The following is a 27,895-nucleotide window of genomic DNA, read 5'->3' as shown; positions in this document are numbered from 1 at the left end:
ACTGCAATGAATTTGCTGAGAAAAGCTTGGTAACTGGCACTGTTTCTTCAGGTTGGATTTTTGGAAAACCCTAGGGGCTATGTCAGACAGTTGGAAATTGAACAGTGCTAATGGCCAAAAAAGGTATTTTACATTATATTAGAGCGGTGGCTGGTGCGTCACCCCAATATTGCTTGGTTGACAACATCCTCTGTGCTGAAGGGAACTTCCGGTTCCCAGTGGGACACAGGATCTTGACCTTTCCCCTTGTGTGCTACACAGAAACGTGGGTAAATGAACGCATCTTTCCAAAAAGCACCTATGTTCCCCATTTGGAGGTAAGAACAAGATGAAAATCCAAAGGCAAATGATGACTATATCAAAAATAAACAAGGAACAGGAGGCATAAGAATGTGGGAATGAGGTGGTGTTACTATGGCTGAGAGATGGGAGAAGAGGACAGTGATTAGAGAGGAGCAGAAAGTCTCACATCTGTCACCTGTTCTTGTCTGTCCCAAACTCCCTTATATAATAAATTGTGTGTGTGTGTGTGTGTGTTTGGCTGTCATGAAATCCTTATAGGACCAGTTTGTGGAGAATGCAAAGGCACTAAACAAGGGATCGTCAGTGTTCTGGGTAAACAATTCATTACCTTGCTAGGACCTGGCTCCGTACTGCACTTAGAATAAAACTCAAACCCCTACATTGCTGCCCTGGCCAGTTGTGATCTGGCCCCTGCAAACTCTCGGACTCCATGTCTTATCACTCCCCAGGCTCTAAACACACCCGCCTTCTTTCAGTCCTTGTACTTCCTTCATTGGTTCGTACTGCAAGGCCTTTCCCTGAACTCCGTTTTCAGTTGTCCCCACCCCAAAGACATTCCATTTTTCTGAAGCAGGCTTCCCCCCTTTGTTCCTCTCAGACCCACTTCATCAGATTACCCAGTCTGAGTCCCTTCAAAGCTCTTGTCATTACCTGAAGTTCCTTTATTTATTATTTTGGGTTTTTCACTTCCATCTCCCACCACAGAATGTAAGGTCTGCAGTATCGGGGTCTTTTGTGTTTTGTGTCATTCATCCTCAGAGCAATACCTGACACATAGTAGGAAATAATAGGAAAGAGAGTTACAGTGGGACTGTTAACCCAGCTTAAGTGGTTCACCACTCGGAGTGCTCTATTCAAGAATAAGACTTCAAGGGGTTTGGCTGGGGTGGAGGAAAAATGCAGACAACTGTAATTGAGTGACAATAAAATAATTTTTTAAAAAAGTAAGACTTCACTGTGGCAAAGTGGTTGTAGCAAGTGAAGATGAAATTCACATCCCAAGCTCTGCCTCCTGCAAGGGAGCTTAGCCAGTGTTTATGTACACTGGTCAATTACGTGTTGATTGCTTCTGCAGTTGGTTACTTTTATTTGTTGAATTCCTATGGGCTCATCCTATTTACCACTGCATCTGGGAAATACTGTGCTGTGTTTTAACATTTTACAAGAAATAGCATTTAGAACTGCAAGACATCGAGACCCTTATCCTAACTAACAGAACTGCCCACTGAAAGGAATATTGGAAAACGAAATGGGACTAGGGAAGAAAAAAGGTGAGGAACAGGGCTGGTTCTGATTTTCAGTTTGACCCTGTGAAAGAAGTTTTCTTCATGCATTCCAGATTGAATGGCAAGTGCGAAAAGGAACTTCCTACATCACCACATGGCTCCTTTTTTCTGTGTTGTTATTGTAGTTTTGTGTTCAGTGGCCGGGGGTGGGGGTGGGCCCTGTGTGTTACTCTCAGAGAAAGGCTGAGTTTTCTCCTTCAGCTGCAGCAGCTGCATCTTCCTGGGAATCACCTGACCACCACTTCTGGTTGGCACCACAGCCTGTTCTAGCACTTTTGGGTCCAGGGGCTGGAGAGTGAAGGAATGATCACCACATTGTACCTGTGAACTCTTCTCAAGTTACCAGGGTGATACAGTTTAACCTGCCCATGTAGTTCTGAGTGCTAGTGGTGGCCTTTGGCAGAACATTATATGATTTAACAAATCGAAGAGGTGCCCTGACTACCGCTTTGGCCCGGTTGAGCATCATCCCCCACAGCAACAGGTGGCCAGTTAGATTCCCTGTCAGGGCACGTGCCTGGGTTGAGGGCCAGGTCCCCCAGTCAGGGTATGTGCGAGAGGCAACGGATAGATGTTTCTCACATCAATTTTTCTCTTCCTCTCTCCCTTTCCCTATAAAAATAAATAAAATCTTTTTTTTTAAAGAATAACAGGAAAACAGTCACAGAAACTGGCTGGGCAAAGCAGGGACCTGTGTTAAGGATCATTTTTCTGTTATATGACGTTTGGTGTCTGATTTTTATTAGTGTAGCTTTGTTTAAATGTGAACCAGTTGAGTCCCCTGCAAAACGCATGCACTGGCATGTGCTGGCAACATGTTAGACAAAGAATGTGCCCCACTCCAGTTTGTGTGTATCTGGAAAACAATGTAAGTCTCGGAATTGCTGGGACCTGGGACCTGTTACTTGTATTCAGCAGCCCATACTTTTAAAATACAAGTCAACAAGTCTGTGTAGATTTCCTTCTTGCAATGCAAGAAGGAAAACTTCCCAACTCTGGTTGGGCAGTTCCTCTTGTCCTTCTCAACCCTTTTCAGCTCTGACACACCAGAATCCAGAGTCAGCTGAGGTTCAGTGAAAGAAGCTTGGCCTAGCTCCCCCTCCAATGAGGGTTATGATAAAGAAGTCAGGGTTTCATCTTCTTGGAATCTATACATGGAGTAGTCTTCCTCATTTGTACAAGTACGAAATAAAACAAGCATCTAAATTTAAAAAGACCAGGCTGGTGTGGCTCAGTGGATTGAGCACCAGACTGTAAAGTAAAGGGTCACCCGTTCAATTCCCAGTCAGGGCACATGCCTGGGTTGCGGGCCAGGTCCCCAGTAGGGAGCGTGTGAGAGGCAATCTCTCCCTCTGTTCCCCTCTCTCTAAAAATAAATAAAATCTTTAGAAAAAAATTAAATAAATTTTAAAAGTTACTTAAAAAAGAATAGTGTGTCTGTCATATTGAAAATCATAATTTGTGTGTTTTTCTACAAGGAACTACATCAAACAAATCATACATAAATGTAAATTTAGTGGTTTATTTCTATCTTAATAAATGCCTAAATCATATTAGCAATATTCAGGGGACTCAAGCTTTTAAAAAAAATCTAGCTGAGCTATTACCTAAAATACCATAATAGGAAGAAACACACTTCCATATTTGAACACAATGCTTTGAAGAGACTAGAATCACATTATCTGCCACTTTACCAGTTAACATCAGAGAAAGAAAACTCTTACAGCCAAATTAACCCTATATTGTCACACTTAAACATGAATTCTCTCCCTAAGGAAGACACTGAAATTCACAATTGCATGTCAGAATCCTCTAGACAAACATTTTTGATCTACTAAAAGCACCAGGCATCACGGCCCACGTATCAATTTACATTGACTGAGTGCCTGCTGGGTGACGGGTGCTGTGCTGAGAGCTGGAGACGCCAGGGTGAGCGAACATAGACATGTTTTCTTCTGTAAACAAAAGGGCTGCCTCAGCAAGCCCGTCGGCCTTCAGTAACTGACAGTAACCACGTGGATGTTTTGATTGTTAAGAAAAAAAAAATCCCAACTAGGCAAGTTATGGCGGGAAGTCACATCCTAAGGCCTATACAATAGCTGGATCTCTACTGTGACAAGTTCTGCCCATTGCTTTCGTGCATCTAGAATGACATACTTAAAATGTCACAGTGACCTCTTCTCCAGACCTTGGAACAGAGCAAGACAACTCCAACATGCCTCATTATTATCTTTTACCCACATACCATTGTAAACTCTATATGGAATGTTAACTGTCCCGCACCTACTGTAATAGGGTGCAGCCAAGAGGAGGGCCCCAAAAAGGGATTTAGAATGGGGTCCAGGACTCAAGGTTTCTAGGAAATATTAGAAAGACATATAAGAGATTCTCACCCCTTCCCCCCCACAGGTGTGAGTTGGAGGAAGGGACACCTGGAGCAGGGCCATTGAGAGCTGTTTTGTACAGCAACGGCTTTGCAGCAAACCTCTGGCATGGTCATTTCACATATCTATAACCTTTAACTGGTTGCACAGATATGTTAAATAGCTGTGGCCATGCTTTGAGCCATGGGGATGGAAGTGACTTCCACCCAAGACTTAACTGGGGGAACCCCCCCCCATTACAGCACCTGCATGAGAATGTGGAGATGATTGGCTCCACGACATGGGGCCACGCCTGCCCAGACTCACTATGGCAGCCCAGTGAAGCTGGAAGGATATGGGAGTGTTGGCAAGTGTAGCCGATTGTGGGAGGAGTCGGAAATGGGGCTACAGAGGAGGACTGGCTCTGGGATTTTAACCCAGACTCGACAGCCATTGAGGAGAGAGCCATGTGCTTTTGGCCAGAATGGGGACTCCCACAGCCATGTGAGAGACAGAGGACCATGCTACTGCGGCAGAGTGCAGACCCCTGCCGCTCTGGTGGAGAGAAGAACCATGCAGTTTTGGCCAGAGTGGTGACCCCTGCAGCTTTGGTAGAAGAGGACTATGCAGCTTTGGGGTGTTCACTTTGGCCGTGTGGTCTAGGAAGCAGGAGAGACTTTGCCTGGAACAAGGGTGAAAGAACTCTTCCCAGTAAGCCATGAGAAGGTGCCACATGGCTTTGGGTTAATTAAAGATCCTGCCTGGACAGGGACACAGCTGATGGTGCCCGGAGCCTGGATCCCTGATGTTTGCTTCTTTTCCTGAGTTACAGTACCCCAAATTAGGGCAAGGGGATAAGGAAGCACTGTGTGTGTCTGTGGGTGTCCTAAAGGACTTTGATATTTTAAATGAAGATGTTAGGTCACTACTTTAAGTCTGTATAGCATTAAATAAACATTGCCTTTCCTTTTCATAAATCTCTGGCATTGAGAGATATCTTTCCTATAGGGTGGTGGATATAATGAACCTTGGCCCCTGTTATTCTGTTCTGCAACACCACCAATGTAAAAGAAGTATATATCTCTATTTTACTTTTACCCAATCCTAAAGATTTCCCCCCTTCTGAATCTGCCCTCAGTGGATTTCATGTGACCTTTCTTATGTCTTCTCCTCCGATTCTAATGGATAAAACCAACAGTAAAACTGCTGTTTACTGGAGCATTAACTCAATCCTTTCAGATTTTGCTCCTGGGACTGGCCCCCAAACCCTTGGCTCAGAATAAACTCTTTAAACCATTCTTTAGGTTTGCAATTTCTTTCCTCAGCACTTCCTTCTAGGACCTTGGTGTCTGGGGGAGGAGTTAGTACAGTGAGGCCAGCCTTGGGGTGGCTGGGTCACAGGGTGCCATCTATAACTTGCCGCAAAGCAGCAGAACTCTAAGCTGCCCCAACTTTCTCAACTCCTCTGCAACTTCTTGCAGAAAACAGTATGACTCCCAGAAGAAGCCTCCGGCTAACAAAGGGAATGGTGGACACATTTACTTACAGAAATAGGTGGGGGTGAATGGGAAATGAGCCTGTCCCAGCTGGAGGGAGATACAGAGAGTAACTTGGCTCTTGGAGCTGGTGCTCTGGGAAAAGGGGATAGCTTCTGATGCAAGAGGAAGATCCAGAACGTTGTCTTCACACTTATTAAAGGTTATTTCTTTCTCTTGCATTTCCAGGAAAGCAAGCCTCTTAATGTCATGTTTTCTCGTCTAAATTAGGAAAAAAGATGTGACATCTTTTTCTGAAATGGAATTTAAAACATTTATTTGGGGGGAAAAATGACCTCCAGAGAATTTAGCTTGCCTGAGGTTGACACAGCTTATTGACAGCCACTTGCTATATCGTTCCCCAAAAAAGAACCAAGAAAGGCCAAACCCAAAGTACTTTTTGTCCATCCATCCCATCAGCTGACGAAAGCCTGCTGATCCTCAAATGCAGAGACGGTGAGGCTCACACCTGTCCTCGTTCCTTCAAGGTGAGTCTCATTCCCTAAGGCTTTCCTGCTAGTTCATGGTCCTTCCCGAGTCTGGCAGCCTTTGGGGTTCTTGTGTCAGGTCTGCTTCTTACCATAGCTCATCGGCTTTATGACCGACTGCTAGTCAGAACCAGTGTCAGGGAGTTCCTGCCCTCCTCACAGGGTGTCTGTAGTTCACCCATCACGGGTTGGGAAGGAGCCCCCTTCTTTGAACTCTGAAAACTTCTTAACTGAGGGCCACAGTATTTCTTCTGCCTCAGCTCATCAGTGTTTCCACGTGGATCCCCAAGCTGGAAGAGACTCATCCTTATGTTTTGAAATTAGTTGTTTTTAACCAATCCCTATGGAAACAGTGTTGGCCAAAGCCCTCAATCTGGCTCGAAGGCAAGTGGGGCAAGCTGCTGCCCCATAACAGTGGGATATTTTGTACTTCACAAGCATTGTTCATAAAGTGTCAACTACTCTACCCCTTACCTTCAAGGTATGAATGAATGCGTTCATTCCCCTGTATGAATGAATGAAGCTGAACATCCCAACAATAAAAGGCCTGAGTTTTTAGCCAGTGTAACGTTGAACTGATTAGAAAGCATTCCTAAGCTAATAGTTTCTAACTGCTTGCCAATAAGAAAATAGGATGGTTTGGTTTAAAAGAGGGAAAATTCTGATTTTACTTGCCAAGGTGACACAGCTCGAATGAAAAGAAAAAATGGTGCTATCAGTCTATTTCTCTAAAAGAGATATTTGGAGTGCGTTTTAACATCCTCATAGATCAGGAAAGTACTGTTGTAAATTTTGCAGGTTAGTTTCAGGGCAGGAGATGGTTGTAGCAGTTGGAGCCTTCAGGGACATCCGCTGCAAATGACGGCCAGTCTCCCGAGGCATCAAAGATAAAGGTGTTTAATATTCTAACAGAAAGCCCAGAGAAGGCAGTTACAATGATGTGATCAAGGACTCAGAGCCTGTCTGTCCCTCTCTTCTGCCGTCTTTCTCCACCTCTTGGTAACTGCAACTTCAAATACAAGTCCTTCAAGAGCTGTGCTCAAAGCAGGAAGGAAGGAATGAGGTAGAAAGCTTTTTCCTAGTGAAGTTGTTTGTGTTTTTTCCCCCAGGAAGAACAATTTCAGGAGGGAAGTCTCCCTGCTGACCTCTCCTTTTGTCTCCTGAGGGATTTTAATCTCAGGCACAGGGAAATGGGATAAGCCCAATCACAATTCATTCACTGCGGCTTGGGTGGGGGCCTATCTTCCTTGACCTCAGGGGCTGTCTGCCCACCCCACCCCCAACCCATTGTCTTCACACTTATTAAAGGTTATTTCTTTCTCTTGCATTTCCCCCGCAAACAAGCTGAGGGCGTTGGTGAGCCAGGCAGAAGATGTAGGTGAACAGGCAAAATGTGAACAGCGACTGTCCTGCCTCTGGGGAAGTCATCAAGATTCTAAATATTTTTCCCACTTTCCATGATATTTAGAAATGGAAGCAACATATAGATGTTTATGTTATTTAGATTAGATTTATTAAACCATATAGTCATATGGCCAGTTTCAAGGAAGTACAGGTAATAAAACTCAAATTGGAAAGGGGAATAACTAGTTAACAAGTGAAGATTGTGATTTCTACTCATTGATCTCTTTGTTCCCAAGTTTATGGTGAAAAACATGGCGGTGATCTTGTGCAGTAACATCCTCTTAAAGGAGGGAAAACAGTTCTGTTCAAAACAACTCACTGGATTCTGACAAGTAACAAAGAAAACACAAGGCTGAGATTCCAGAAGGAAAATAAATTGAGTGCGGACAAATCATGCAAGTAAACATTTTAACTGAAAAATGATTTCAAAACTCACAGGTAGACGGGAGGCCTTGATACTTAAACCAAAACCTTCATTTGGCAACCGATCAACCATCGTGTGTCAGTAAAGCCATACGCCTGTTAAGAGGTTAATGTCCAAAACACATAAGGAACTCATAGAATTCAAAAGCAAAAAAAATACAGTTTTTAAAATCTGCAGAGGATATGAATAAATGACTTTCTGCAGAAGGCATACAAATGTCCAACTGGTACATGAAAAAGTGCTCAACATCGCTAATCACCAGGGAAATGCAAATGAAAACCACAGAGATCTATCACCTTATACCTGTTAAATAGTTATTATAGAAAAAAAGACAAGGATAAATGCTGGTGAAGATGTAGAGAAAAGGAAATGCTTGTACACTGTTGGTACAGCTACTATGGAAAACATTTGGAGTTTCCTCAGAGAATTAAAAATAGAATTGCCATATGATTCAGCAAATTCCACGGGAATTGAAAACAGAACCTCAAAGAAATATCTGTATGCACTGCAGCATATAGGAGTTCACAGTGGTCAAGACATGGAAGCAATCTAAATGCCCATCAACAGATAAATAAAGAAAATATGCTGTATTTATACAATGGAATATCAGTCAGCCTTTAAAAGGGAGGAAGTCAGGCTCCTGGTCAAGATGGAGTCATGGCAGACATACTTTGCCTCCTTGTCCAACCAAAAGAAGGACAACAACAAATTTAAAAACAAAAAATAGCCCTGGCTGGTGTGGCTCAGTGGATTGAGTGCGGGCCTGCGAACCACACGATCGCGGTTCGATTCCCAGTCAGGTCACATGCCTGGGTTGCAGGCCAGTTCCTAGCGGGGGACTCACAAGAGGCAACCATACATTGATACTTCCCTCCTTTCTTTCCTTTCCCCTCTAAAAGTAAATAAATAAAATCTTAAAAATATATAAAAAGAATAAAAAACAAAAAATAACCAGAACTGCCAGGAAATTGAACTGTATGGAAGTCTGACAACCAAGGAGTTAAAGAAGAAACATTCATCCAGACAAGTAGGAGGTTTAACTCCTCTGCCTAGGAGGGGCAGAGATGGGCAGCCAGGCAGAGAGGACTCACCGCAAGGCAGAGGCTAGAGGGCCAGGGCAGGTGAGGTGGTGGCGGGCTGAATGGGAGGTCTCACATTCATGTGCAGATAAACCAGGAGGAACAACTAGGGAGCGAGACGGGGCGCAACCCAGGGGTCCAGCACAGGGAAATAAAGCCTCAAAGCCTCTAACTGAAAACACCTGTAGGGGTTGAGGCGGCAGTGGGAGAAACTTCCAGCCTCACAGAAGAGGTCACTGGAGAGACCCACAGGGTCCTAGAATGTACATAACCCACCCCCTCCCCCACAGGAATCAGTACCAGAGGGTCCCAGTCTGCTTGTGGGAAGCAGGGGAAGTGACTGAAATCCAGCAGAGAGTGGAGCAAGTGGCATTGTTCCCTCTTGGACCCCTCCCCCATGTACAGCATCTCAACACAGTGACGTAGGTTGCCCCACCCTGGTGAACACCTAAGGCTCTGCCCCTTACTATTTAACAGGCATGCTGAGAGAAAAAATATGGCCCAAATGAAAGAGCAGATCAAAGTTAAAAAAAAATACAACTAAGTGATGAAGAAGTAGCCAGCTTATGAGATGCACAGTTCAAAACACTCATAATCAGGATGCTCACAGAAATGGTTGAGTATGGTCGCAAAATAGAGGAACAAGTGAAAGCTATTAAAAGTGAAATAAAGAAAAGTGTACAGAGAACCAACAGTGAAGGGAATGAAACCAGGACTCAAATGAATTGTTTGAAGCAAAAGGAAGAAATAAACATTCAACCAGAATGGAATGAGGAAACAAGAATTCAAAAAAATGAGGAGAGGCCTAGCAACCTCTGGGACAACTTTAAACATTCCAACGTCCAAATCATAGGGATGCCAGAAAGAGAAGAACAAGAGCAAGGAATAAACAACTTATTTGAACAAATAATAAAGGAGAACTTCCCCAATCTGGCAAAGGAAATAGACTTCCAGGAAGTTCAGGAAGCTCAGAGGGTCCCAAAGAAGTTGGACCCAAGGAGGAACATACCAAGGCACATCATAATTACATTAGCCAAGACTCAAATGAAGGAGAGAATCCTAGAAGCAGCAAGAAATAAGGGGACAGTCACCTACAGAAGAGTTCCCATAAGTCTATCAGCTGATTTCTCAAAAGAAACCTTGCTGGCAAGAAAGGGATGGAAAGAAGTACTCAAAGTCACGAAAGGCAAGCACCTATACCCAAGATTACTTTATCCAGCAAAGCTATCATTTAGAATGGAAGGGCAGATAAAATGCTCCCCAGATAAGGTCAAGTTAAAGGAGCTCATCATCACCAAGCCCTTATTATACAAAATTTTAAAGGGCCTTACCTAAGAAAAAGATGATCAAAAGTATGAACAGTAAAATGACAAACTCACAACTGTCAACAACTGAACCTAAAACAAAAACAAAAACAAAAACCAACTAAGCAGACAACTAGAACAGGAAGAGAATCACAGAAATAGAGATCCCATGGAGGGTTATTAGCAGGGAGGGGGAGGGGAGAGAATGGCAGGAAAGGTAATGGGAATAAGAAGCATAAATGGCAGGTACAAAATAGACAGGGGGAGGTTAATGGAGAAGCCAAAGAACTTATATGTATGACTCGTGGACATGAACTAAGGTGGTGGAATGATGGTGGGGGGTGGTACAGGGTGGAGGGGAAAAAAGGGGAGAAATAAGTGGGACAACTGTAATAGCATAATCAATTAAATGTATTTAAAAAAATAAAAAGGAAATGTTGCCACTGCTGACAACAAAGATGAATCTGGAGTACATCGTGCTAAGTGAAATAAGCTAAACGTAGACAAACACTACATAATACTCCGTACGTGAGGGATCTAAAATAGTTAGATTCATAGCACAGAGAGTAGAGTGGTGGTCCCAGGGGCTTGTGGAAGAGGGCACACTGAAGGGTATTAGTCAAATTGCACAAAATTCCAGTTGTATAAGATAAGTAAGTCCTAGAGATACATTGTGCAGCATAGAGCCTATAGTTAACAACACTGCATTGCAGGGACTTTCAAGGGGTGTGCTGCATGAATTTTTAAAACATGTAATACCTGACTATTTACTCAGGGGCACTGACCTCTTTTCTTGTAGATTATCAAATAAAAAAATGACAACAGCCAATACAACAATAGTTGTGTGAATGAATCAAAATTATACTTATTTTTTCAGGTCAGCAAAATTTTCTTTCTGTTGTGCCACAGAATTTTAATAATTAGCTTATGTGTGCCATGAGATAAAAAAGGCTGAAAATTGTGGCTGCATTGTATAGTTTAAATGTCTTATGTTAAATGTTCGTGTCCCCCACAAAAAGTAATAATAATGAAGGAGAGTAGGAGGAAATTTGGGAGGTGACAAATATGTTTTTAATATATATTGTGATGGTTTCATGGGTATATACTTATCTCTAAATTCATAAAGTGGTAGGCATTAAATACGTACAGCTTTTGTATATATAAAAAAATGTCATGAGCACGGGAGCATCCCTGAAGGTAGTGACTCACACGTTTGTGTCTTTCCACGCCCTAGGTTTATTGGGGCAGACCTCCACACTAAGCCAACAGAGTCACACTCAGGTTACACCCAAGATGAGGAGCTGGTTACAACCCAGATGAGCAGAGCAAGCACCTGGCATGAGTCCCAGTCACTGGAGGCATCCGCCAATGGAAAGGTGGGTGTCAATCTCAAGCCAGGGGGCTGCAGAGGCTGCGGGCAGCCGGTGGAGTGAAGGTCCGGCAGGGCTCCCAATGTGACCCGTGCTACAGCCAGGCCTGAGCATTGGGTGGTCGGAGCCCTGAGTCCTTGTAGCCCACCAGGAATGGAGGGCACATTCCAAATGGGTGTCCAGATGGAGTCCTTATCCAAGTGTCCAGGTTTGTGATTTTGGATGTCCTGGGTTCCTTCAAAGGGTGTTCCTGTTACACCCATTACCTCAGTCCTGACATAGCAATCGACATAACTGTCGTGGCTGACAGTGACTCCATATTGAACTGTGAAATGTGTCCAAAAACTGCTCTCTGGTTGTGCACTGTATAATAAATACAAGTTAAATGGGAAAAAGTTGTCCATATTTCCCTTCATTTGGATGTCACACAAACTTCAAGACTCCATCATAACTTCTTATGTGAGGTCCTCAGAGATCATCGTAGGCTTCCTTATATAAGAGTGTGCAAATGGGAACATTAACAGAGCATAAAAATGTATGAGATGAAGAGAAGGGAATCAATCTAAGAATCAAAGAAAAATCTGCCTATAAAAGGTTGCTGCAATATAGATTACTATAACAAATAACTTCTAGAAAAATTTCTAAATCAAGTTTTTGCAAGATTTGAGAGGACTTCAAATCTACAAATCATGGAGCCATGCAATAATAATGAAGAATAAACATAAAAATATTTAAATATGCATTGGTTGTGGTGAGTTGGATAAGTATTTATGCCTGGGTCCCAAATTTCTGAACCCTGTCATCCTGCCAGCTCCTTTCAAAGGCCTTATCACCAAGAGAAGTGTACCAGTGTACGTGAGTACGTGTACCAGTGACCGGTTATGGCAAAAGTCATCCCCGAATCCTGATCTCATCTATTCCTGTGAGTTGGGCTAGATGTGACTTGTGCCTGGATGAAATGTTCTCCTGACTTGTGGACTTCACTCTGGTTCTTGATTAGTCTTCCAAGTGGAGGAAGCAAATTTTTCATCCGAGAAGAGGACCCGAAGTCCCTCTACACTACCATGCACAGTAGCAAAAAGAGACGTAATTCAATAGGAAGCATCTAAAAAGGGAGACCACCAACACCCAGAGGCGCGGGGGCTTTTATCTGAACCCAGTTCAATTCAAGTGTCCTTGCCAGAAATACTACCAAATTCTTTTCAGATATCAGAGGAAAAGCCTTGTGCTCCCCCTAGTGGTGGATAGAGCATGTGGTCTGCACTTCCCCATTCTGTGCTTCCGGTAGGCTTAATTGGGACTTCACTTCCCTTCTTAAGAAAAGGCATTGGAGAGGCACTTGACTCCCGCAGGGGTGTGCAACTCTCCGCCCAGGATGGCTATGGACACGGCCCAACACAAAACTGTAAATTTACATAAACACTTTTTTTTTTGCTTATCACTTTTTGTTAGTGTTTGTGTATTTAATGTGTGCCCCGAGACAACTCTTCCTCTTCCAGCGTGACTAAGAGACAGCAAAAGGTCGGACACCCCTGTGACAGCCTACCTCTCCTGCGGTACTTATCACATTTTAGGCTTTGTTACAGCCCAGCTTTCCCCTGCCTGTGTGATCCAGAAAGAAACCAGATTATATCACCCACTCTGAATGCCACTTTAATTTTGAGTTAAAGGCACCCAAAAAACAGCAGATGGAACAAAGGCCACCCTGACCTTCCTTTTTATTCCTGAAAGCAAGAGATGAAACTCCCATGTGATAGATGTCCCCCGTAGACCAGGAAGAAACAAAAATTTTAATCTCCAGAGCAGAAGATGAGGCTTCGAGTCAACTGCATAAACAAACTTTATTAAACTAACCCTTATCATACCAGTCACTTTTCCGTTAACTGTCCTAACTCCGGTGTCTTATCATGCTTCACAATGTATTACTTCTGTCTATCTCTGTATATGTGCGGGTCTTCGGGTTTTCACTTTCCTGTGGGGCCTCCCAAGTACATGTGAAAATTTGTGTATTTCTCCTGTTAATGTCTTATGTCAACTTAATTCTCAGACCCAGCTGGAGACCTTAAGAGGATAAAGTTTTGCCTCCCATACGAGTACAAAGACGATGGTTAGGTCTTCTGCAGCCTAAGTAGCAGGGCATGGAACCCAGTCAGCCACCAGCAAGGGTGTTAGTTGGAAGAACAAAAGCATCTGTGAGAAACAATAAATGTTAACCTTCCTGGGAGGACCGTATTTTATCTTGTGATGTTCAGTTATTTCTCCTTCTTTCTCTCTGTTTTTTGCCCCTCCATCATTTACTTGGCCCTTCACATGCAATTTTTCATTTAATTCTCACAGGTCTGTTGGGGGCAGATATCGGTGCCTGCCTCCACTGGATGAGAAAACTGACCTTCAAACAGCTGAAGTGCGTGTTGTCCAAGGTCCCATAGCCAGGAAGCAGCAGAGCGAGGAGTCTTAGCTGGGTGTTTCTGACTTTCGACTCCGTGGACTTTTGCAGTGTGTCTCAGTTTGATTGTCTGCCATAGCGTGTGTACACATGCGTGCGCACACACATACACACTACAGATAAATTGGCAACATCTGTCCCCCGCTTCTGTTTCGTAAACACGATCACTGACTGTGAAAGAGTCGGACAATGCAATGCTGCTTCTCAAATTTGATTGGCTATTGGAATCACCTGGATCTCACCCCACAGTTCTGGCTTCATTGCTCTAGAGGGGGATGAGCATTCAGGGTTTTAATGTGCTGCCTAATTTGGCAATCACTGCAATACAAAAAATGTCAATAAAATTTTTAAAAACCCCACCTAATACCACCGCTCAGATATAAATAGCCTTATTAATATTGTGGTGACTTTCTCTTCTCATGGAAACACACACCTAGCGTTACAAAACAGGATGTCCTAGAAGTTGTGACGTACCTTGGTTTCTTCATCCACCCCCACCCCAGGCCCCTGTGCCTTTATGTGTGTGGTACATACATACAGTTTAATGCCTTTCAGGGTTCCACTGTATGACTGTAATACAATCGCTTGAAACATGTCCTACTAACGGATGTGTGCCCATTGTTGAACATCTTCTGTTTAAGACCAGCACTGCAGTAAGCACCCTACGCACTTGTATACCAGCAGGCGTGTTCTGTCTCTGCTGATTATTCTTCCAGTTGGACTGATGTTTCCTTACAGTATTCTCTCCTCAGCTAAATTAACAAAGAGAGGAGGGAGGGAAAGAGGGGGAAAAGGAAAGAATGAAGGAAGAAGAGAAGGGAGGAAGGAGGGAAGGAAGAAAGGAAGGAAGGAAAAAACGACACGAAAGGTAAGTTCAAGAAACAGAAAATCTGGCTTTCTTACATACTTCCTCCACTTGTCTTAGAGATGACTCATGTTGGAAAGATGCCCTTTTCCACGCTGACTTCCAAGGATGCCAGTGTATGTGGGGAACACAGCCAGGTCCCGTTTCCTGGTTCCCCTGGGCCCATTTTCTGTAGCCTAAGGATGAACATTCAGCAGGCAACAAGTCAGGCATTCTCCGGAAGCAGGTTCTCCAGCAACGAATGTTGTCCACTAGCCACAAGAGGTCACTAGGGGATAAAAGACCACTGAGTGTCCGAACAAACTTGCTGGCTGAACACACTCCTGTTCGGGGTGTTTGTGGGTGAGAGCCGGAATCAGAGTGATCTCATGGGATAATGTCACAGTCACTACCACAAGTTATTGTATCCAACTGGCTAAGATTTTTTAAAAAATAAGTTTATTCTTATTTTTAATATTCACCCGAGGTCATGCTTATTGACTTTAGAGAGAGGGGAAGGGAGGGTGGGTGAGAGGGAGAAGAACACTGATGTGAGAGAGATACGACTGCCTCTCGAAGGCACCTTGAATGGGGGCCGAACCGCAACCCAGGCATGTGCCCTGACCAGGGACTGAACTGTCAGCCTTTCAGCTTACAGGATGACGCTCCAACTAACTGAGCCACATAGGCCGGGGCTCGCCTGGCTAGTATTTTGTTCAGAATTTTCCCATCTGTGGTCACTAAAGAGAGTGGCTGTAATTTTTCTCTTTCATACCCTCTTTTCAGGTCTGATTTCAAGCTTGTGGTAATCTCCTACAAAATTGGGCAGTGTTTCTTGTACTCTGGAATAGTATTAAGTAAAATCAGAACCATTTGTTCCGTAATTAAAACAAACCAATAAAAGTGGGTGACCTTAGACTTTTCCCTGTGATAAGACCCACTTCTGTTTTTAACTCTTTTACAGTTGTTTTTGTTTACTTTTGAGTCAATGTTGTTAGTAACATCACTCCGGTAATTGTCCATTTTAGCTGGGTTTTCAAATATATGGGCAACAAGTTTCTTAATATCCTTGTCACCCTTTTGCTGCCTTTCTTTTTATTACTAATACTGATAAAGAAACAAAGAAGGCAAAAATAAACGATCCTGGCACAGGGTTTGCCATTTTATTCAGTTTTTTCAAAGAATCAACTTTTACCTCAAATTTGTTTCTACTCATATCTTTAGGTTTCTTCTGTTTTTCAGCTTAAGTCACAAAATGCAAGCCTGGCCAGCTGAGCAATTTGACAACATGATAAGGCAAAATTAAACTCATTGATCAGGAGAAGTACAATACAAATATTCTTGGTTCTCAGATCAAAACGTGTGTGCACAGTCCCTAAGGAGCACAGTTGGTGATGGTATTTCACTGGACAAATGGCCCGAGTGAGTTGGAGGGACCTGTGTGTGATGATGGCCCTCAGGCGGGTTAGACGGCAACGCACCAAAGCACATTGGTGCTGTTCACCCAGAACCATTCCAGCAAGAACGGCAGAGGACTGAGTGTGTAATGGGTCCATTCTGTGTACCTCTGATGCCATCAAACTGGAGGGACTGCCTATTTTTGAAAAAATCCTCTCCCAGTCTTTCTTTCAGATGACCTTCTGGTCCATAATTAGGAGACCTGAGCCCAAGTGTATACTCCATTGTTGTGCAGTAATTTATGAGGTAGTTTAAACAATCGAGATAGGTGTGGGACAGCACCTCCCATAGGCGGAGGAAAATCCAGGCTACTTCCACCAATTTTAAGCTTCCACTGGTATATTTAACATGAAGAAATAACAAAACCAGAGTTCCAAAACTGTGGTATAAGTTGAATGCACACACTTAGCAAATTAGTCATTTGAAATAACACATAAAGCAATAACTATGTATAATTCACTTGGCCATAATATCAAACTGAATTTGAGGCTTTTCTTTCTATTTATTTATTTTTTTCAATTACAGTTTACATTCAGTATTATATTAGTTGCAGGTGTACGGCATAGTGGTTAAACACTCAGATACTTTACAAAATGTTCCTCCTGATAGTTCATCCAATAAGGGGTTAACATCCGTTTATAAAGACCTTGTATATACCTCAGCACCAGAAAGACACGCAATCCAGTTAGAAAATGGGCAGGGGACCGGAATAGATCCTTTCCCCAAGGACATACAAATAGCCAATAGTCAGTCATATGAAAAGATGCTCAATGTCACTAATAATCAGAGAATGCAAAATCAAACCACAACGAGCCATCACTTCACATCTCTCAGAATGGCTATTATCAAAAAATCAGCAAATAACAAGGGTGGGCAAGGATGTGGAGAAAAGAGAACCCACGTTCTCTGCTGGTGGGAGTGCAGATTGGTGCAGCCACCATAGAAAACTGTGTGGCGATGCCTCAAAAACTTAAGGAAGTAACTGTCTTAGGACCCAGTGATTCTATTTCTCAGTATGTATCTGAAGTAACCCACACTCTAATTTGAAAGATTATATGTACCCCTATGTTCATTGCAGTGTTGTATCCAATAGCCAGGTCATGGAGGCTCTCCTTTAATGTGGAGTTCAGACCCTCCAGGCTCGCTGGCATTGGTCCTGGAGAACGTCACAGAATCAGCTGGGATGGGCCTGAATAGAAGATCATTCAAACGTTGCTCATCAGGGCACTGCAGGTGGGGAAGCCAATACAAAAATCATTTTATTTCATTTTAATTGGGTGTCTGAAATGCCCCAAACCTGCAGTCTGTATGTTAATAGCCAAGTAGTTCTAGCCCTGGATAGAGTTCCTCCTTGGCCAAGATAAAAATATCACTGATACATACCTAATCTAAAGCAGAGCTATTCCTGGCTTTAAGCAAACATATGGGGTTGATTTCTACAACCTAGTTGAACGTCTCTGACAAAATAACTTACGGTTCAGAACTGCCCACATCTGCTGCCCTTGCCTTTCTTCCTGGCAATGATTAGCTAACGGCCACCGTCTGTCCTGGCCATGTCTAGCTTAAGAAAATAAAGTTTTATCATCTGGGTATAACGGGATGTTAGTCTGTTGTTAATTCTTCTTCGGTGTTTGCCATTTCTGCCAGTTCTATTCTCATAGTCACAGAGCAGCAGAGGGAGACAAGAAAACAGGCCCACGAAAGGCTCAGCACCCACTTCCACCCTCCGTTATACACAGAAAATGCACCCCTGAAGCTCTGTCTCCGAGCAGGAAATAACTCCACTCCCCCCTCCGATCAGTGTGTCCTCATTTGCATTCTTCCCCGACAATCTCAGAGAAAGGGATTGCCTTTCTTTAAACTCATTTGCAAGGGGGCTTGCCTCTCTTGTGGCCCTCACCACACAACCTTGGGATACATTGTACTGAAAAGAGAAACCAAAGTTGTGATGTGGTACCAAGGTGCCTTTTCAGGAAAATGGGGGATGTTAGAGGAGGTCTCAGGGCTTCTGAGTGGCTCACCTCCAGCAGAGTAATTGGTCCAGCAAGTTGGTTTGTCTGGAGTCACAAAGATTTAGCCGTGCGCTGTGCATCCTGCCTCAGCTTGTAGAGTAGAAACAACTCGGGCTTCTAAGGGCAATTTGTGAGGGAGAAAACAAGGAGACATGGGAGAGGCGGAAGAGAAGTAGAGCCTGCCCTGGAGAGTGGAACACCCCATCTGGCACCTGGTGGGGGGTTTCAGAGGATTGTAAGAATAGGGATGGCTGCTCTGGCCGGGTGACCCAGCTGGTTGGAGCCTCCCCCCATATGCCAAAGCAGTGGGCTTGATCCCAGGCCAGGGCACATACACAAAGCAACCGATGAATACAGAAATAAGTGACACATCTCTCTCTCAAAAAAGAAAAAAAATCAATCAACAAAATCTTTTTATTAAAAAAGGAATAGAGATGACTAATGCTTGATTTCAAGTTGTTCTTTGGCCGCCACGTAACTCCTCTCTCTCACCACAAATTTTAGCTACGTCTGCTGTTCAATCTGTTAAACAAGACGGCCGTTAGACTGACATGCGTCTAAGGCCATTGTGGCCTACACAGGCAACCCCACAAACTCTAAGCCTGTAAGTGCCTCGAGATTATGAAATCAAAACCTAAGGACAACCCAGCACACACAGCCAACAGGATTTGAAGCTACCACCAACCCATACCTTCATTGCTTCTCTATAAAAGTTTTCCACTCAGCTCCCCTTGGATGGAGTTCTTCTGACCACTTGGTCTTGTTCAAATAAATTCTTAAAACTTTAATATGCCTCCGTTTATCTTTTCATATGACAAGAAGGCTTTGTGCAAAGTGAACCTGCTTGTGTATGGTCTTTTATGGACATCTAATGAAGGAGTTGTTTCTCATCTAGACTGCCGTGGCACAGACAGGCTGGTGTGTGGAGCCTGGGCGTGACTGTGTGCTTGACGGAACAGGTTCAGGCCAATGAGCAGCTCTGAGCCAGAATGGCCTGGATAAGAGAAACCCCATATTGGGGGAAAGCACTGGGGTTTCTGGAGGTTCAAGCCAATCTTATCTGGATCTAAAAAGGCAAGGAGAGCTGAGCTGAGATTGGAGGTTTTTGCACCTACTTGTGATTTTGCCTTCCTTACGTGTGACGTGGCCTTCCTTTCCCCCACTAGATCCAAAAGGAATCTTCACGTTTGCAGAACTATAAGCAGCTAACTTCATAGGCTCAAGATGGATGAGGGGGACAGCATGAGGGAAAAGGCCCCAAAGGCAGTGCCTTGGGAGACGGGGGAGAGGAGAGAGCACTGGAAAAAAGGCTGGTGAAGTTACCTGCACGCACACGGGCCAGAGCTCTCTCACAAGACAGCGCTTGTATTCTCTGACCACAACATTCCAGAATATAATGGGTTTTCACGTGACTACCTTTTTTCTTCCCTGTTTTGGGATCAAAGGTCTCTGTCCTCATTCGGTAAGTGGCCCAAGAAGAGCCACCAAAATGAGCGGCAGAGGGGGGCAGGCCCTAGGCAGGAAACAAATTTAAAAAGGGTGACTGCACCCCTCTTCCCTGCTCCAGGGGAGCCAGGGCATCTGCTGCCTGATCACGATCAGTATGCGTGCAGCCCACCCTGCTGGGCGCCAGTGATTTGATGAGGACCTCCCCGGGTTCCTGCCACAGAGATAACTTGTTCCAGCCTCTTATTTACACCTCCATCTGGCAGCCCAGCAGGGCCGAGCATGCTGGGAGTCAACTGGAGCACAGAGGACAGGCGTGCAGTGGTGCAGGCCAGTCATACATCTTCCATGGTCAGTACAAAGCCTGCTAATGAAGTCCGCCTGTCTGCCTTCCTGGCAGGGTTGCCCTTCCTGCCACTCAGTCTGTTCTGACTCTGGAAGCGTGGACACGTGGCCTTATGTCTTTATTCATTTCTCCTCTTTCATTCCCTTTGGCACTTACTACAAATAATACTGCCATTTTCTCCAGTTTCCTCAAACCTTCGTCTTCCTCTCTTCATCTCTTTCAGGGCACCAGTAAGTCACACTCTCCTTGGGTTCACATAACAAGGGAAAAACATCTTTCCTCATCTACAGCCCTTATTACCCTCTAAGGGGGGCAGGTGCCTCTTCTTGGGCGTGGGCATGCAACTTCTGAGGGGGACTCGGGCTCTGGCTAAATTTATCTGCATATTAAATGGAGAAAGCTCTTGTGGGTGGGAGTGAGATGGGAGGATTCAGAGTAAAGAACACAGTTGAGGAAGATGGGTGCTGTGAGGGCAAACATGTTGGAAACCCTCCCTTTTGGTGACAGATTTTGGAGAATATGGAGGGGAGAAAAAAATGACAGTGATGAGAGCAAGACACAATTTTACAGTACTTCATTTTTGTCAGGCATTAAGCTTTTTTGTTTATTCAACCCAACCCCCAACCATGATGAAGGTCAAGTTTTAGGAGACTGAGCAAACTGAGGCTCAAAAAAGAGAACTTGCCCACAGTAACACAAATAGGAAGGTCGGAGCTGAAATTTGAAGCAAGTTCTATCTGACGGCAAAGTCCACTTTCTTTCTTTTTTTAAATTCTACCTTGAGGATATGTCCATTGATTTTAGAGAGAGAGCGAGAGAGAGAAACATGATTGTGAGAGAGAAACATTGATTGGTTGTCTCCCATACATATCCTAAATAGGGATCAAACCCACAACCTAGGTATGCGCCCCAACCAGGAATCAAACACACACCGTTTTGGTGTATAGGATGATGCTCCAACCAACTGAGTCACGCGGCCTGGGAAAAGTCCACGTTCTTAATGACTGAATTATGGTGATTCACCAAGAAAATTTATGGCTAGACCTTCCAAAGGGCAGAAAGTTGAGTTTGTAGGTGACTGGATTCGTTAACCTGGGAGACCGAGCGATCCTGTTTTTCATTTTGTGGGAACGTCGATGGCACCGAGGTGGTCACTAAGCAACTGGCTGGCCCACCATCCGCCATGCTGGCTGCCCCTCAGTGTCTGGGTCCTTCCCCCAGCCTTCCAGGACAGGGTAGTTCTGGATCTGGTCCTCCTGGCCCTCTTCACACCTAGAGAGCACTGAGATGAGATGAGGCAAAATCCAAGAAGAGTAGGGGAATAGGAGGCAAGGGGTTAGAACCACCTGCTTTCTCTTAGACACGCCAGTATTTTGAAGAACTCCACTCAATAAATAATCCATTTTAACAACTCTTCTTTTGTAAAACAGGTTATAGTCTAATCTAAGTTCTTATACTATTGTTTTTGCAAAACATTTTATTTACTTTTAGAGAGAAGAGAAGGGAGGGAGGAAGAGAGGGAGAGAAACACTGATGTAAGAAAGAAACATCCATCAGTTGCCTTTCACATGTGCCAATGGGGGGGACTGGCCTGCAACCCAGGCATGTGCCCTGACTGGGAATCACACTGGTGACCTTTTGCTTTGTGGGATGACGCTCAACCAACTGAGCCACGCCGGTCAGAGTTGTTATATTATTGTTTAAAATGATTTTTTTTTGTTCTATGATAACTGTGAATGCTGAAAACATGCAATTTGGGCAGAAAAGACCATAAAATATCACAGCCAGAAGAGACCTCGCCCGTCACTGTGTAGATGATGAGTTTTCAGTCACTGATCTGTATTTTTGTCCTTGCCTTGCTATGTACTAATAGTGTGAGCTTGAAGCAGAGATGGGATTAATTAGCTCCCTCCTCTCAAAAACAATACCTGCCCTGCTGACTTCGTGGGGATGAGATGAAATGCTCTATGTGAAGTGGCCAGAGAAGGCTGTGTAAGAAGTTAAGTGTTTAATAGATGGTAATGACCTTTCTTGGGCAATGTCATTCAGCTCTTCAGGGGAGAGCTAGGGCCAGAACCTTGCTTTCTGACTTTCGGCGTGTGTGTGCACGCACATGCACATGCCACAGGAGGAGTGTAACATCTGCTTCTGTGCAGTGACATGGTTTATAACATTTATAATTATACAAGGCTTTATAGTTTTCATACCACTTACTTAGAGCAGCGATTTTCAACCTTTTTCATCTCATGGCACACATAAACTAATTACTAAAATTCTGTGGCACAACCAAAAACTTGTTTCCCCAATGTGACCAAAAATAGGTATTGATTGATTTACAAAAAAATTAATAATAGTAATTATTATCACTATTACTAATTACTATTTGGAACTTTCTTGTGCTCAAGTGAGTTTTTAAAAAATTAGGTGCCTATACTTGTATATAAGGATTTCTGGTACCAAGAATTAACCAATCAGATGCAACTGTATTATGCAAGCAGACTAATTAAGATGCAACTCCAGCCCTGGCTGGTGTAGCTCAGTGGATTGAGCACAGGCCTGTGAAGCAAAGAGTTGCGGGTTCAATTCCTAATCAGGGGTACATGCCTGGGTTGCAGGCCAGGTCCCCAGAAAGGGACACATGAGAGGCAACCACACATTGATGTTTCTCTCCCACTCTTTCTCCTTCCCTTCCCCTCTCTCTAAAAAATAAACAAGTAAAATATTTTTAAAATGGATGAAACTCCATTTATATTTATGGTTCAAGATAAGGCATTCATACTAGGTGGCTAGTTGTGTTGTCTGTTGCCAATCTTTTATTTGACAGTCTAAGGGGAAAGAGGTCAGTGTCCCTGACTAAATAGTCAGGTTTTACATGTTTCAAAAATTCTTGCAGCACACAGACTAAAAATCGCTGATCTAGAAGATAGCATTCTGTCACTGTGACAACATGATAAAGTGATAAAGTTAGACGGGGGTGGCAGGACTAAGCTGACCTCACATCTCCGGGACGCGAGGCTGGGGGAGGCGACTCCCTCCAGGTTTGCGGCTAATCAGGGACAGGATCAGACCAGCACCCAGACCTTGTGCCTCCTCGTCAGTGGCTCTTTTCCACAGCACACAATGTCTTGCCACCTGAAGGCCAAACAGTTTTACCAGAGAGATAAGGAGGAGTGAAAAAAATAAGCTAGGGTCATCAGTGACATGACTAACCAACTGAACTTTGAGATTGTTGAGCAAGAAGCAAGAGAAAACACTGACGGGGCAGTAAACAACCCACACTGCAGGAATGTGGGAAATGGGCGGTCACCGCGGGCCACAGAGTAAGTCGTTCTTGTTGGAAAAGTACCGGTCGCTCAGTAATTCTGGAATTCCGAGCCCATTCTCTCCAGTTGACTCTGCCTCTGCAGTACCCTAACGGTACAGACACAGTTCCTCAGACAAGGGAAAGCTGCAAGTTCTTTACCACATTTCAAGCTTCTATTTTACTTTTTCAACTCAAGGGGGAGGTGTCTCTCAGCCCTGGATTTTGAATACTCTTACATTTGCTTACTCTGGAGACTTGAATATACACATTTGCCCTAGTCTTTCCAGAATACACAGAGTTCACACTTCCTAGTGATGAGGAGTGTCAAAAAATGTCACCTGAAGAAAATGAAAGGAGCCTCAAAGCCTTCTGCTCCCAGTGTTCATTCTGATGCTTTAAAAACTGCTCAGACTCTGGCATTTTTGATAACTGTATCACATCTCTCTCACAAACTGTCACTGAATCCTCTCAACTCTGCGACTATACTAAATACCATTGAACTGCGCACTTGAAATAGTTGAATTGTGTGGGATGGGAATTCTCTCTCAATATAACTGTCATATTCACCAAGGGGCCATAGAAGAATTGAAGGCCTGATCTCAGAGAGATACGTGTTCACGCACATTTAAAGGAGCACTATTCACAATGGCCAAAGGTGGAGGCGACCCAACTGTCCAGTGGCCTGTGCGACATTATACAGCCTTGAAAAAGGAGGAGGCTCTGACACGTGCGGCAGCATTGACGACATTGTGTTGAGTGAAATAAGCCTGTCACAAAAGGACTAATATTGTAGGATTCTACTTACATAAGATACCTGGAACAGTGAACTTCCCAGAGACAGAAAATAGGATGGACGTTTCCAGGGGCGGCGGTGGTGGAGGTGGAGGTGGAGGTGGGAATGATGAGCTGTTCAGTGGATACAGAGTTTCAGTTTTGCAAGATAAAAGAAATTCTGGAGCTCGGTTAAACAACAATGTGAATGTAATGAACACTACTAACTAGACACTTTATATGGTTAAGACGGTAAATTTTATGTGTATTTTAGCACATTTTTTTTTTTAAAGGCAAAGGGGCACAGTGGTTTGTGTGCACCATTTCGGGGAAGCTGCAGCCTGGATTTCTGTGAAATTTCGAGAGAACAATAGTAGATGTGCTTTCAGAACATGGTGAAGCTTTAGAAGAAGGTAATGGTCATATTATATCTCACGTTCTCAGGGATAAAAATTACAAGACGGTTACTCCAGATTTTTCTGATATTGTTACAAACGCTCTCATAGATTTATTGGTTCGCCTATTAAGCAAAAATCGACTGGGTGCCTACTGTCCTGTAGCCCTGGTGTTAGATGCTGGGGAGACAGCGGTGAGGCGTCGCTCTCCGCCACGCCCCCGGCATAGGTCTCACGGTCTGATGGGCTGAATCAATTGGTAGGGAGCATGGGCTGGCCACGCAAAAGCCCAGAATATCTAGACATTTCTTTCGTGCTCCTTCATAGAGTCTTCCAATGACCACTGTAATCACCACCACCACCACCTCACACTCTTTCTATGACTGGATTCGAGTTGCTACTGCCCTCAACCCTCTCTTCCCACTTCTTACGTTACACACCTGCTGTGGACACATCAGTCTTACTCATTTTGTGTTCTCTGTGAAAGTATATCCGCTACAAAATGCCTTCAGAGCTGAAAAATTGCCTCACACACAGCACCTCAATACAAGCTCTGTGAACTGTGCTTACATGACATTAGCCCTACCCCTGTGACCAAAAGAATGACAGCTGGTTTCAGGGTCCTGAAATCACCCTGACCACCAAAGCAAATTCTGGTACGGCAAGGAGGTTTCCAAACAACGGATTGGAGAAGCAATTTTTAAATGACCTAACCACGCTTCTTGCTTGCATTGCATAGATGTGGAGATCTTTTTATGAAAGTTTTCCCTAAGTGAAAATACAAAGTTTACAATGAGTGTAACTCTATCATACATGAGATTTACTTGCATGTACAAGTTTCTTTGTGGATTTAGACCTCATACTGGGCATAAATACATTTAACTTATGGCCTCTTGGTTGACTTATATAGTTATCAGAGTCAAATCAGAAGTATCTAGAGAGAGGCAGGGAGATGAGAATCAACGAGGCAGTTACTGGAGTTACTGAGAGCCATGACTATGAATAATATCTTATTATTATTGTCTATTAGAATAACCTGCAATTGAAGGCTTGTAAATCAGAATTATGCATTTAGATCCAGCTATTTAACGAAAACTTACTGTGTATTAAGCCCCGACTCATATGTTATTTCATTCATGCTTCATAATCAGTTTCTGATGGTGCCCATTTACTAGCCCATTTTACAGAGGACGAAACTGAAGACAAAAGAGGTTGGAGGATTCCCCAACATGTCACAGCTTCCAAGTCTCATGGTCTTTACATGTACTATGATATCTCAATTTTGAACATTTTATGGAGTTAAGAGACTTAAAAAAAAAAACAACCTGCAAACAGTCTGCGTTGTCGAGGAGTTGCTGTTTCTCTGGCCAGTAAGCCTTGGCCTTGCTGTCTTGAACTTTGAGTTTCACTTACACATCAGCCCCTGGAAGCAAGCGAGCAAATGCTGATGCCACGGGAACAGCACCTGGCAGCGTCACTTGGGGCGGGTGCATTCACCTCTCTGAAGTGCTCGTCCAGTCCGCTGTTCACGTGAAACCATGTCCAGCAGGACCAGGGCCACCTAGGTCTACCAACACAACCTGTTCTTCCCTGATTAGTGAAGGTTTAATGTCCAAGGTTGTAAAGTACTGGGAGGGGGAGAGGGAAATTGCTAATCTATGCAGTCTTTGGTGACTAAAATGTAAACAGCTCTGCTTTAGGCCTCTGACAGAGTGGCACAGACTCTCGGTGCACCTGTCCTGGGACTCCAGACAAGTCACTTGCTTTCTCTGAACCAGAGTTTCCTTATCCAGAAAGTGGGTAATCTCAGAGAGGGTTCGGATTGGAGATATCTATAAAAAGAACTAGATGTATCATAGAATATAAAAATTAGTTATTATTATTGTTATTGTTGTCATTGTCACAACAAGAATAATTAGTACTAGCAGCAGAAGGGAAATTATCTTCACCATGCAGCTCTCAGTGGGTGGAATATTCTACTCACTGTTCTGACCACCCAAGTCTTGACCCCACCAACTGTCACTGACCCCACTCTCCTTCTTTCATCACCACCCACCTCTACTTCCTCCCATTCTTCTCTGACAAAACTAAATTCTGATAAAATACTCCCCAGATCAGGTCAGCTCGACCTGATCAATCAAACACCAGGTGCTTGACTAAGCACCAGGTGGAGATGGAGAAAACAGAGAGTGTGCCTTTGGGGGGCAAGAAGAATCAAGAGTGCTAAACGGAGCTTCACCTGGTCTAGCCCTCCACCTGGTCTAGCTAGAGAAGCTAATGGACTCTCTGCTGACTTCCATGTCTCCAGGGGTTAGGACAGGCCTTGGCCATGACTTCCCCAGACAAATAAGCCTCAATTTTATGTTTCAAATATTTTAATTTCCATTAATAGCCACATTCAATGTCTAACACTATCCTCTTTTAGGAGGTTTCTGAGCCTCAACTCTGTGTAGATAACCTAGTTCTGTGCTACTTTTTCCTCCATTTCATTGACATTTCACTTGCCCACCCATACATTCTAGTGTCATGCACAACACCCGTCAGTACTTTGCTACCCTCTGCGTTTGGTGCGTTGTCCCAAGGGGGTGTCTTCCTGAGAATTTATACTCCCTGGTAATTGTGCTCACTTCATCATTTTTAGATTTCTCCATAATGTTTATTTGCCTCATTCATTACTTGACACAGGAAGCGTGCAATACTTTTACAATATTTGCTTTCTCTTGGTTTGGGTTTTGCTTGAATGCTCAGGAGAAACCTGTGGAATGAACCTATACCGAGAGAGTGCCATAGCTAGGGGAGATGATGGCTTAGCTCAATCACTTTGAGTTTTATTCTAGTCTTTACCAACTTTAAGACAAAAGTGTATAGATTGAGAATGAATGAGAAATAGAGTAAAGGCAATGGGCTCTGGCATTAAAAACACCAGGGAGCCCAGCTCGTTTCGGGGGGGCACTGAGATGGGGTTTGGAGGGAGGGCCTTTGAGTGCCTACTGTGTGCAGGTGCTCTGCAAACTTATTTAATACCCTTCTGAAGTCGGGATTCCACTTTACAGAGGTTGAAATTAAGGGTCAGAGGAATAGAGACAACCTTGGCCAAGGTCATGTATTTTTTAAGTGCTGGAGCTAAGCTGACATCCTTCCCTGTTTCCCTTCGTGGACTCTAGAGCTCAGTCCTTTATTAGCTGAACGTCTTAGGTGAATTCGCCTAATCCTCTGTGCCTCCATTTCCTAACCAGCAAAATGAGGAGTCTGGGGTTAGAACTACGTGGCCTCCGGCCAGTCCTTGCAGCTCTAACATTCTATGCATACAGTGAGTA

At 43.9% G+C, this 27,895-nt stretch overlaps 1 long non-coding RNA gene across 1 annotated transcript; it reads right to left on the bottom strand.

The window, feature by feature from the left end:
- Positions 1–107: 107 nt before the first annotated feature.
- LOC118979779 (uncharacterized) lies at positions 108–21,297 on the bottom strand. The gene is made up of 3 exons (XR_005064992.1): positions 21,284–21,297; positions 18,868–18,873; positions 108–188 (listed from the first exon to the last, which is right to left on the bottom strand). It is a non-coding gene; the product is annotated as an uncharacterized LOC118979779 (long non-coding RNA).
- Positions 21,298–27,895: the final 6,598 nt, after the last annotated feature.

The sequence above is a fragment of the Sturnira hondurensis genome, unplaced genomic scaffold (assembly GCF_014824575.4).
Source record: "Sturnira hondurensis isolate 20B ecotype Veracruz unplaced genomic scaffold, ASM1482457v3 Scaffold0022566, whole genome shotgun sequence".
Classification (NCBI taxonomy): Eukaryota; Metazoa; Chordata; class Mammalia; order Chiroptera; family Phyllostomidae; genus Sturnira; species Sturnira hondurensis.
This window is presented reverse-complemented; position numbering and strand designations above follow the sequence as displayed.